At 48.1% G+C, this 12,850-nt stretch overlaps 1 protein-coding gene across 3 annotated transcripts in view; it reads right to left on the bottom strand.

Moving 5' to 3' along the window:
• The window catches only part of PTPRA (protein tyrosine phosphatase receptor type A), a 115,552-nt gene that overhangs the window by 65,892 nt on the left and 36,810 nt on the right, over window positions 1-12,850 (bottom strand). Inside the window, exon 1 of one of the 3 annotated variants that reach the window (XM_066185215.1) lies at window positions 9,250-10,416. The exons of 1 other annotated variant lie outside the window; for it this stretch is intronic. The gene's annotated coding sequence lies outside the window, so the exon portion shown is untranslated. Of the gene's footprint in view, window positions 1-870; window positions 889-9,249; window positions 10,417-12,850 lie in introns of those variants that run through there. One more of the 3 variants, XM_066185216.1, reaches the window with a different exon arrangement.

A 12,850-nucleotide genomic window follows, 5' to 3' on the forward strand; every position in this document is an offset into this window, starting at 1 on the left:
TCTGTGTGTAACAGAACCATTTCCCTTGGCAAACCTCTCTGCTTTCCTTTCCTCGCCCTCTCTGTGCGCACGGAGAAACCATTCCCTGGCATTTTCCAAGCTACAGTCTAGGCCTGCTCCCGTGGATGGGATGCAGGGCTGACGCCTGATCCCGGAGCAGGAGCACCCCACGATCTCCTGGTGCCTGTGAAATTTAGACCTTGTTGGTTTTTAGATTGGAATGTGCAAAGAGACATGGCAAAGCTGTTTGAAAAGAGGGATCCTTTGTGAATTAAAGTGATACAGCTGAGAAGAAAAGAAATCCCGGGATGCAGAGGTGGCCACTGGTTTTAAGAGCCACATTCCGGGAAGCCAGTGGATACACAACTGCACATCAGAGGTTTTCATTAGTGAAGATCTGACAGTCAGACACTGGCATTACAGAATCACAGAATGGTTTGGGTTAGAAGGGACCTGAAAGATCATCCAGTTCCACCCACTACCATGGGCAGGGGCACCTTCCACTATCCCAAGTTGCTCCAAGCCCTGCCCCACCAGGCCTTGGACACCTCCAGGGGCAGCCACAGTTTCTCTGGGCAACCTGTGCCAGGGCCTCAGCACCCTCAGAGTAAAATACTTTTCCCCAATATCCAGTCCAAACCTACTCTCTGCCAGTGTAAAGAGCATTCCCCCTGTCCTGTCACTCTGGGCCCTTGCCCAAAGTCCCCCTCCAGCTCTCCTGGAGCCTCTTCAGGCACTGGAAGGTGCTGGAAGATCTCCCCTGAGCCTTCATTTCTGCAGGCTGAACAACCCCAGCTCTCCCAGCCTGTTTCCATAGGAACTCTGGGCCATATGGATGCAAGCAGATACGCAAACAAGCTGTGACCCTACCTGAGCACACCTTGGCAGGGCACCTCGATCTTCCCGAGCTCTCACCGGGGACACTGGAGCTGCCCACAGAGGGCAACGTGCAGCCCAGTCACTGAGGTCTCATTTCTACGCAAAACATTTGCAACCTCTCTATTCCTCTTCCTCTTTTGACTTCCTTAATGAATAAACAAACGTATGAAGGGGGGAAAAAACCCACTTGCACCACCAGTCATCCTCTGCACAGCCCAGATCTGCTGGGAGCAGCAGGGAAGGGGGAATGGACATGAGGATTTGAGCAGTGCACTGGGGACATGAGTGGCCACGGGGCAGAGGTGAGGCAGAACCTCACAAAATGCTCCAAAGGTCAAATTCTGCTGATGGCTTAGGACTGGTTTCATTTTTAGGAAGGCATCTTAATCTGACCCACCTCATGAACAGAGCAGGTGGGACACACGCCAAGAGTTTGCAAGAGGCTGTGCTGTATCCTGTACATTTTGGGTGTGAATGAATGCAGTGGAACAGGGTGCCCGGAGAAGCTGTGGCTGCTCCTGGATCCCTGGAAGTGTCCAAGGCCAGGCTGGACATGGCTTGGAGCAACCTGGGCTAGTGGAAGGTGTCCTTGCCCATGGCAAGGTGTTGGAATGAAATGGTCTTTGATGTCCTTCCAACCAAACCATCCCAGGATTCTATGATTAGTGCCTCCCTAAAAGTTTTGGGAAATAAAACCCATATCCCATCATGCTTTTTGCTTGCCAAATGTCAAATTCAAGAATTTCCATGTCTGACATGGAAAGCGACACGTGGGTTGTCCTTAACCCACATCCCACCTGTATTGCCACTCCCTTCTCTGCTCACTAGTGTAAATCACTGTGATGGAAACATCCTTGTTCCTGCAGGGAGAGGTTTCACTTGGGTTTTCCTGCCCGTCATTCCACCAGATCCCAGCACACAGCCTGCCAAACCTCAGGCAGAGATTTATCCACTTGAAGGCAAGCAGGATCTGGTTTTAAGGCAGGTCCACATGATGCAGGAGTCAAATGGTGGCTTTGGCTGGGATTTTTGTGCCTGAAGGACTTGGGACAGGGACAGGGACAGGGAGTGACTGTTCAGGAAGCAACCCAAGGATCAAGCTCCAGCAAGTTCTAGCACTGGACAGCAACAGGATTCATTCCTCCCACAGATAGATTTCTGAGCTGTGGATATAAACACAACATTGTTGTAGCCAGGATATTGTGCCTCTCTCCTTCGAGACGCAAGATCAGAATTACGGCGTCTCAAAAGACAACGGCTCCTTTCTGCCTGTCACTGACACTTGGACTCCCCAGAACCCTTTTTGGTGGCTCCTTTCTGAGGGCTGGGTGTTTGCATCTCCAGATCTGTTATCAGTGCTGATCAGGACACCCCGTTACACACCTACACACCCCTGTGACGCCTCAACCCCATCCTGCTCCAGCTGAACCTCAAACGAACCCTCAGCTGATGACAAGTGCAGAGTAAGGCTTTTAACAAAGCTAAACATGAGCAAAGAAAAACAACAACAACAAAAAACAACAAAACCAGAGCAGCAGAGACCAAGGGAAAATTGGTTTCACTTCTGCCACTGTCACTGCACCGCTTCAGTCTGTTTGTGGAAGAGCTTCATCTCCAGGTCTGACCATCAGGCTCTAAGTTCACTGTCAAAGTAAAGTTTGTAAATAAATCCACTCAATTTTACAGAACCATAGAATTATTTAGGTTGGAAAAGGCCTCTAAGAACATCAAATTCAACCATTCCCCAGCACTGCCAAGGCCACCAGTAACCCATGTCCCCAAGTGCCACATCCACATGGCTTTTAAATGCCTCCAGGGATGGGGACTCCACCAGGGCCCTGGACAGCTGTGCCAGGGCTGGACAACCTTTTCTGTGAAGAACGTTTCCCTAAAATCCAACCTAAATCCGGACACAACTCCCCACACACAACAGGGGTGTGTCCCTGTGGTAACTCCAAAGAGGGGAGGGATGGACACGCCGCAGAACCAGGCTGTTCTCTGCTGTGGATTACTCAGCACTTTGCACCAAACAGTAACGTTGGCTCTGTTGTAGCTTTTAGGCTGGATGAAATTCAGAGTTTTGACAATCTCCCCGCCCCACAAACACCACTGAAGTCCGTGGGGACTTGGCAGACATAAGGATCAGGAGAATTGTGGCACAAACCCTCATGTGTATCAGGTCTGGAAGCATTAAGGGTGTTGTTACAATACAAAGGGACTACAGGGCAAATTTCTGGGGGTGCAGCCCTGGAGGAGCCACATCTACTCCACCCAGATTCCCAAAACCAGCAAAAGATCCAGGACTTGGTTTCTTTCCTGCCAGAGGTTTTGATATTTCTTTTGGGGGGATACAGTGGACAGCAGGACTAAACCTGCAGGACTCACCAAACCGGCAGAGGGGTACTTCCAGCTCGGCATGGGGAGTCCTACCATGGGAATCCTGTAACCTTTGGACATACTAGAGATGGAAAGTGGAGCCAAAAGTCATGGATGACACTTCCTCACGGATGGAGAAGCTCTGACTGAGCTGTGGTGGCAGGTGTTGTGTGCAGCTGTGGAGCTTCCCTTTAATCCACCACAGGGATCTCCTGCAGGCTTCAGGTGACCACAAGTCTCAGGTCCTTTTGGGGGTTTCAGTTTTGTTTCACCAGTAAAGACCCTACTCCAACACTAAAATAAGTTTTTTGCATCTCTGGAAGTCTGCCCATAGCTCTGTATTCTTTGTTTAAAATACAAAATGCTGTTTTTAAAAGTTGGTGTTTTTTTTAAATTCAGTTTAAACATTTTTGGTTCAAATTCACTCAGGTCCTTCCCTTAAGTGAATGCCAAGTGTCCACCGAGGACTCTGCCTTCCCACACAGATATTCTGTCCTACCTTAGCTACCAGGACTAGTTTGAGATGATTAATTACCTAAACTTTAAAAAAAAATCATTAACAGTGAAGATGCCAAGTACTCAGACTGCCAATAACAAAGGATGACAGAATGGTTTGGGTTGGAAGGGACCTTAAAGACCATCCCAGCTGCCACAGAGTCTGGGATGGCATCAGAAGATCCTGTGTGTGACACGTCCGCCCTACCAGGAGCAGCAGCTGGAATATGCCAGGCTGCAAGGAGACATCTAAATCTAACTCTTGAGGCACACAGCTGCTCCTCCAAAAATCCTGGATGCTTCACAAGCCTGAAGAAAAACAAAGAAATCCATCTGCCACCTCTTAGGGAAGGTACATGCTCCAGGTAAGGCAGTATCCTGGGAAAAAGGAGGTTAATTTTCTTTTTCTTTTCCCACTATTGCCCTGCAGCAAGAACAAACCCAAATGGTTTTGCCCTAATTTATGCCTGTTTTCCTTACTATCCTAAACCTTCTCTATTCAAAGGAAGGTTTTCCTGCAGAAACTTTTGCAGATGGTAAAATAATAACAATCTGTGAGCAGGCAGGGTTGCACTCTGCATCCATGTAAATCAACAGCAGAGCTTCCAGCATTTCCAGGGGACAGGTTTTGCCACAGCTCCAGCTGGGACTAAGTGCACCTGTGTTCCCACAGTACCACAACAAACCAAATTAGAGATGATTCCTTCTCTATCTCTGACACCTGAAGCTCTTTTTTGCCTTCTAATAAATGAGATAATGATTTTTGAGTGAGTTTGCCCCTGATCTGAACAGCTGTTTCTCCAGTGTTGTTGATATTCACAATAAACTGGAATTTCTCTCTCCGGATGCTGTTTATTCTGGTTGAATTTAGTTAGGAAAGTGCCATAAACTGAGAACAAGTAAACAGAATTGAAGTGCCAAGACATTACGGGCATCAAATAGTCGGCCCCAAAGAGGAGCAGTTTCTGGGATGAATAAAGGTAAAAACTCTGCTCTGAGGGAGATCCCCACTTCCTCACAATGGGGAAGCAGATGGGGAGGAAAGGACCTTCTTAAGCTGTGCAGAAATGTCCCAAATGACACAGTTCAGCCATAAAAGCTTGCAAGGGGAATGAGTGGGTGCTGGACACAGACATCCAAAGCTGTTATTTAAACAGGAGGGTGAAGATGGTTTGGAAACCCTCCACGCTCCTAAGGAGTTAAAAGGTAGTTCTGGAGCCTGGCACAATTAACATTCTGGCAGAGTCTATGTAAATTGCAGGGAAAGTTGAGCTTGTCCAACTGGATAGTCAGACTGCAGGTTCCCCCAAACAGGGCTTTGATTCTCCAACACAACACCCGGAATCCTCTCTGGCTTACATAAAACACATGTGGAATCACGCTCCCTGTTGCACAATACAGCTCCAGGGAGAATTCCAGGTATATAAGTACAAACTGGAGGTCATTGCTCTGCAAGAGCTGAGGCTTTCTCTGGCAACAGAGAGGAGGACAGGCTGGTCCTGGTGGCAAAGCTGCCTTGAGAGCTACTACTCCCAAGACAAGGGCAGGGGGCGTTTCACTCAAGCACAGCAGTCAATGACAAAAAATAACAGCAAATATCTGAAAAAAAAACCCTAAAAGCAAGTGGTTTTTCTGATCCAAACAACCCAACCCAAAAGGATTCTTACTATTTCTGCATCACTGCATTCCCCATGCTGCTCTAACATTCCCAATAATCATCACTGCCTCGACATCTTTTCTGTTCTCAGGTCCACTGTTCTTGTCAGCCTGGCTTTAAAATATGCTGCCAGGGTGAAATAAAACCTGACTGTGCTTTTCTCAGCCTGCAAAGGGCAGATCAGCACGGGGAGGGGAGATCTCACTGCAGCAAAAGGTGTTAGAGAATCATGGAATGGTTTGGGATGGAAGGCACCTGAAAGATCATCTCATTCCAACCACCTGCCACAGGCAGGGACACCTTCCACTATCCCAGGTTGCTCCAAGCCTCATCCAACCTGGCCTTGAACACTGCCAGGGGTGGAGCAGCCCCATCTTCTCTGTGCTGCCTGTGCCAGAGCCTCACAGGAGAGAATTTCCATCTAAAATCTAATCTAAATCTCTCCTCTTCTATTCTAAAACCATCTCTCCTCTTTGTCCTATCACTATCTGCCTGTATAAAAAGTCACTCTCCCTCTTTAAGTACTAAAATGCCACATCCCCATAGACCATACATGGAGCTCCTAGTGATTCTGGAGGGCGTGATAGACCACCCTGTCCCTTCCCCAGAGAGCAAGGCTGCAGTTTAAAGCTGGCTTTATTAGATTGAGTCTAAAAAGAATGAATGGGATCCAGGAGCTGCGGATAAGAAAATTCCCGAGCTCTGCTACACATCAGAGATCCCCGATTAGAAGCACACAATGTCCTCAGTTGGAAGGGACCCACAAGGATTATTGAGTCTAACTCCTGCGACAGGCAAAAATGACTGTGCAAAACTGACTGCACGTGGGCAGCTCTGCACACCCCCAAACCCAGCAGTGCAGGCGCCGCTCCCGAGCTGACACAGACACATTTTGGAGCTTTATCCCACACGCTCGTTCCGAAAGCACTGCTGATTGACAGGGGCCAGCTCAATGGACTCACAGGAAGGCCAGGGGAGGAACGGGCTGAGCACAAGGCTCAGCTTCCCTTCTGACAGCAGAAAGCAGCACACACCAGCCATGCTGCACAAAAGCTTTTGTTTTACATCTCAAAACCAAGCCACCATTGCTGCTCCGGGACTGACAACTGCGTGAGCAAGCTGAAACACAAACAGTGCAGAAAACCCAGACTTTGTGGGGTTTGAGTCCTGAAAAGACACTTTTTAAAAAGAAATGAAGGCAAGAACATTGCAGCTCAAAGCAAATCCCAGAAGGAAAAGCCTCCCCTGGATGTTGTTGGAGGTCAAAATCCAGTAAGTGACATTTAGCGATGCTGGATGGGGCTTGTCCTCATCACCCCAGTGAGGTCCCCAACCTCGGTGGTGCTTTCACAGCATCACAGAACGGTTTGGGTCAAAAGAGACCTCAAAGATCCTCCAGTTCCAACCCCCTGCCATGGGCAGGGACTCTGTTTTGGGGAGGAACAGCCTCCCTGAGCCAGGCTGTGCAGTTTCCAGTAGCAACTGTGCCTAATCCAGCCCCGAGACAAAACTGCCAGCGCTCATTCATACCCACGGCACGTGCTGAGCAGACTCTGGACATGGCCACAACTACTGCATGGGGTTTGTTTTTTTCCCCCAGTTTAAGCTCATTTTAAAAACCTTTTTTTAAAGAAAATAAGCATATTTCAGTAAGTTTGTTTTTTTTGTTTGTTTGTTTGTTTTTTTTTTACAAATATAAAATTGTAATAGATGAGGTTGGGATCGGGTTGTGTCTAAAGGGTGCACAAAAGCTTTTCCGCCAGCACGTTCACAGTACAAAATACATTTATTCAGTGCTTTATTTTCACAGCATTGGAAAAATCAACAAAAAAGAATCTGGTTTGGTGGTGAAATTGATTTTTAAAAAATATTTATAAGAAAGAAGATAAAAATCGTATTGAAGAGGATTAAGTCAGCAGTTGCTCTATCCTGTATTCAGGTCACAGCACCAAAAAGATGCCTAATTGACAAAATAATGCTGGGATCACGTCACCTCTTAGGTACTGACAGCAAGGAATGCACAGACTGATGCAAAATAAAAAAATAAATATTTTTCTATGAAAGTTTCAGAAGAGGCAAGTCACCAGATACATGGGCTAATGAACCAGGAAGAAATGTCACTGAATTGCTAATGCATCTTTTTGGTAACTTCTTCAAAAGATTTCCTTTTCTAAGTTTAATTTGAGGTTATGTGGTAGGTGCACAAACACAAATATTTGCCTCTTTTTCTCTTTGGGCATATTTAGCTACCAGCACCAGGTGAGGAAGGGGACTTGGAGCAGCTTTCCAGCATCTCCAAGGACACTGGGGAGAAGGGAGAGCCCAGCTCTCACAGGGTGGGAGGAAAGGAGGTGATGGGAGATGAATTGAGATGTTCAATGGGCAGGGAGAAGCTTTTCCACCACACGAGGTCAGCCAAGCTGGGTGTCCAGAGGTTGGGCAATTTCCATCCCTGGAGGTTTTCAAGATGGATAAAGCCCTGGGCACAATCACAGAATCAAAAAGGTTGGAAAAGCCCTCCAAGACCATTGAATGCAACCATTCCCCCAGCACTGCCAAGGCCACCACTGACCCATGTCCCCAAGTGCCACATCCACACGGCTTTTAAATCCCTCCAGGGACGGGGACTCTACCACTGCCCTGGAAGGTTGTGCCAGGGCTGGACAACACTTTCCATGAAGAAATATCCAATCTAAGCTTCCCCTGGCACAACTTGAGGTTGTTTCCTCTCGTCCTGTCCCTGTTGCCTGGAAGCAGAGTCTGATCCCCCCCTGGCTGTCCCCTCCTGTCAGGGAGCTGTGCAGAGCCAGAGGGTCCCTGCAAACACACAGAAACCTGGATCATGGAATTATTTTATTCTGTACAAAAACGTGTGTAAAAAGGAACAGAGGCCCCAACACCTTGTTTGAGAGACAGTCCAATGCCATGATTTTAAAAACCTTCTAGAAAACAACCTCAAGACCCCCTTTGCCATGTCACCCCTTCCAGAGTTTCCCCTCCACATTCCAACAGTGCCTGCCCTTCGCCTCCCCAGCCAGCCTGGAAAGATGTTATTCTTCTCACCAAAAAAAACCCAACAAACCACCAAACAAAAAAAAACCCCAAAAAAACCTCCCCAAAAAACCCAAGAGAAAAAAAAACACCCTCGATTATTTCTGCTGCTCTTTGAACAACGCGAGCTATTGTCAGGGAGTGTTTTACAGCCCTGAATGTCACATTGAGAGTCTGGTCATGGCAGGAGAAAAGCCTGCCACTGCCATGTCCAGGCATAAATCCCTTTATTCAAGACACCCGGAGCCCAGAGCTGGGTGAAACCTAAAAGGAAGCCGGTGGGTGTGACAGCCGCATTTTGTACAATGACATAAAAAGGAACAGGCAAAGCTGCTTGGGTGTTTTCTTTTTTGAGGTAAAAGGCAGAAAAACCCCCAAGGAACGCTGTGCAGAGAGCCAGGTGAGTCGGAGCTTGGGCTGGATGCTGCTCTGGAGGAATTGCACGGAGAAGCGTGGGGCTGAGCAGGGCTGGAGAGCTTCCAAGCAAGACCCAGGGAGCTTTTGCTGTGGAGAAAACCAGGCTGGCTGAACAAGAAACCCATTTCCTGCCCGATTGTGACTGTTTGAAGGGAAACAGGGCTCTGGAGGCAAAAGAAGCCCAGCCACATTCGCCTGGGGAGCGCCCCAAAACCATCGAGCCATTACAAGCCTAAAAGACCAAAAAAGTGTTAAAAACCCCCAGACAGGCCCTTTTCCACGGTGTGTTACGTTACAAGGCAAAACTGGACAGGTTGCAATCTTCCTCCGCCCCACCCCAAACGCCAGGTTTCAGGTTACTTCACCCGATGTACCTGCAGGAATTCGCTCGGAAGCGCGGCGTTTCTACCGAGCTCTTTAGAGCCAACCTTTACTCTGCGGCTCTTCCCAAAGTCCTGCAAAGAAAGCAAGTGTCATTTCCTTCCCCCTCCCACACCCCCGTGCGCCGACGAGGAAGTTATAACCCATGTGAAATAATAAATATGGCCCGGCAAAAAAAAAAAAAAAAGGGGAATGCGGGGGGCAATAGGAAAGGCAGCGTTCCCGTGTTACTCCAAACCTACAGGATCCATCCTTTCAGCCTCCCACTCAGGAAATGGCTTTTCAACGCCGGCTACCAGAGCTCCTCCTCCCAGTTTTGGCATCTCCACCTCTTCTCCCTGCAGAACTCGTTTTGAACGCTGAGGGTTTGGGTTGTTTTTTGTGGTTTTTTTTTTTTTTTTTTTTTTTTTTTTTTTAACCAATTCGTGGATATTTGCACTGTACCCAGCATCGGCGCTCGTGGTTTTTCCAGCGGCTGTTGCACATCTCACGGGTATATTTACTACCAGCAAACATCCCGGCAGTAATCCTGGATTTATCTTTTTGTCTTTCTGATAACTCCCCCGTGGCTGCACCCTCAAAGCCCAGAAATCCAGTTTGCCACCCTTCACAAGGAGCCTCCAGGCATTTTGGAGAGCTCTATCATTTATCTCCTCCACAAGTGTCTCGACTCACCACGAAAATATTTGGTAAAACCCATCAGCAGCTTCCCTCATACAAGTGCAGAGACTTTACCACTGCTTCTGCCCACACAATTTTCTCTAACATCCAAAAAAGACACGAACTGTGGGGCTTTTAAAATACAACCCTGTGGTGCTCAGCGCTCCTGTTGCCCCTGTCTTTGAGGTACCCACGAATTTTCGCAGCAATGGCACTGTGCTGCTGCAAAGATCTCCTGATTCATGCAATAACTCGATCCCTTTTCCACCCTTTTTATGAGCAAAGGGTTTCTCTTTTCCTTTGGATGTAGCCTGGTGATTAACTGCACACTGCCACAAGCCCCGTGCACTGCAGTCCTTTGCCGAACGCCGCCACAGAGCCTTTAGATTTCCAGGATGAGAAGGACGTCGGGAGTGCAGACACCTACAACAAAGAGAGCTACGTGCAAGCATCACCTTCAGACCTTCCTTTTTATGAGATAATGCCTTTTATCCTCGATTTTAAGCAGCAGGAGCAGGGAGAGGGGCTTGGCTGAGGTCACTGGCGAGGCCGGTGGCACAGTGCCATGATCCTCCGCCGTGCTGTATCCATCGGGTACCGCTGCCTCCTGAGCCACGGGATGAAGGGATGGAGAGAAAGGTCTCAACACCAGAAGGGAGGGATCTGCAGCAGGCAGAGAGCGTGGAGAGTGAGCTCAGGGAAGGGCAGGGAGGTACAAAGGACCTGCACCCTGCAGCTCCCACTGACCACCTTCTGCACCTGCAGAACTCCTGGGATGCAGTTGGGTTATTCCTCATTTCCCAGAAGAGTGAGGAAAGGGAGCCTGGGCTGAGCTCAGTAATTCCAGCCAGATCCCAATGCCAAGAATTGCAGGGTTGTGCCAAGGCATTGATCAATGGCATTTTCTGGGCTCCACAGCAGAAAAAAGACATAGATCTGTTAGAGCAGGTCCAGAGGAGGCCATGGAGATGCTCCAAGGGCTGGAGCTCCTCTGCCCTGGAGCCAGGCTGGGAGAGCGGGGGTGCTCACCTGGAGAAGGAAAGGCTCCAGTGAAATCTCAGAGCCCCCTCCAGTGCCTGAGGGGCTCCAGGAGAGCTGGAGAGGGACTGGGGACAAGGGATAGAGGGACAGGACAGAGGGAATGGCTTTGAACTGCCAGAGGGCAGGGATGGATGGGATATTGGGAAGAAATCTGAGGGTGGGGAGGGCCTGGCACAGGGTGCCCAGAGAAGCTGTGGCTGCCCCTGGATCCCTGCAAGTGTCCAAGGCCAGGCTGGACATTGGGGCTAGTCATAGGGATAGTGGAAGGTGTCCCTGCCTATAGTAGGCGCATGGAACTGGATGATCTTTAAACCTCCCTCCAACTCAAACCATCCTGTGATTCTTTGTTTCTGAGATTTATATATCTCTAAACCTAATATAATATAGCTACTACAAATTATATATAGATTTTGCTATAAGCCTACTACAAACCCAATATCACTGCAATAAACATATTTCCTGCTAACTCAAGATTGTAAGAACTACTCCTAAACACCATGGTGAGTACAAGCCCCTGCTGAGACCAACACAAAACTTAATGTTCAGTAGTTCTGAAAAATATGTCATTAAAATGCAGCTCCTTATCTTTGAAGTGATTAACCAACATCCTGGGACGACTGACTTTTAGCCCTCCCATGTTATTCACAATTCATCCTCTATTTTCATCTCCCCAACAAAAGGCTGAACTCAACTGTATTACTGTCAGCAACCTGGGCTAGTGGAAGGTGTCCCTGACCTTGATGGGGGGGTGGAACTGGATGTTCTTTAAGATTCTTTCCCATCCAAACCGTTCTGTGATTCTGTAGCTGGAGCCACCTCATGCCCAGGACAAATGGAAACAGGAGCAGCAGTGGCTGCAGCCCTGTGACCACCCCAACCTCGGGGGCTGATAATCCCTTAACTCAAGGCCCTCTGATCTGCCCCGGCCCACAAGTTCTCCTCTCCTACATGAAGGATAACCAGAACAAGTCAGAGACAGCCATACCACTTAGGAGAAGAGCTCCAGTTTCCTTCCAGGCACTCAGGCTGAAGAAATGAAAAGGATTTTAAAGCAGATGACAGAGTTGTTAAAAGATGATCCTTTGGTCTTAGTGGTTTGGTGTTTTTAAGCCGTGTGGGATTCAGCCCTCCTCAAACAACTCTGGTGACACAGAAATCACAAGAAGCCTGTGCCTCTTTGAGGGACAGTGCACTACTTTTCCTAATCAAAATATTTTTATTGAGCTGATAAAATACTGATCAAGAGATAACCTCATTTTCTCCCACTCAATCCTTCCCCATTGCCACTGAGGTTCATGCTGGCATATGTTATTTCCATGCAGGCAGAAAGCAATGATAGGAAAGCAATTACTGGGCAACATTTTCAAAAATATAGTAAAATATTTATGAGCAACTTAATTATTTTCACGCCTGGTTGCTCCATGCACTGGGCCTACAACTCCACCACACTGTGAATGAGATGCCTTTTCACAACCGACTGGAATCCAGACAGCAGAACCTCCCCAAATCAGCACTGCTGAACAGCGTGGTTGGTAACTGCGTCCTTTGGAACAGAATCCTATGAGAATCCCAGAATGTTTTGGGTGAGAAGAACCTTAAAGATCATCCAGTTCCACCCCCTGACACGGGCAAGGACTCCTTCCATTATTCCAGGTTGTTCCCAGCCCCATCCACCCTGGCCTTGGACACTTCCAGGGATCCAGAGGCAGCCACAGCTTCTCTGGGCATCCTCTCTTTCTGCTTTTTTAAGGGATTGATTAATTTGAAACCAACATGAAAGCTAATTTTTTTCCCAAAATATTTTATCACTAAATCCCTGGATCTGGACCACAGGTTTCCCCCTGCTCTAAAAATGCAAGATTTTCAGATTCAGTCAAGAGAAACAGAGAAACT

This window comes from Chamaea fasciata, unplaced genomic scaffold, assembly GCF_029207755.1.
Source record: "Chamaea fasciata isolate MVZ Bird 193981 ecotype frontalis unplaced genomic scaffold, bChaFas1.0.hap1 SCAF_6, whole genome shotgun sequence".
Taxonomy (NCBI): domain Eukaryota; kingdom Metazoa; phylum Chordata; class Aves; order Passeriformes; family Sylviidae; genus Chamaea; species Chamaea fasciata.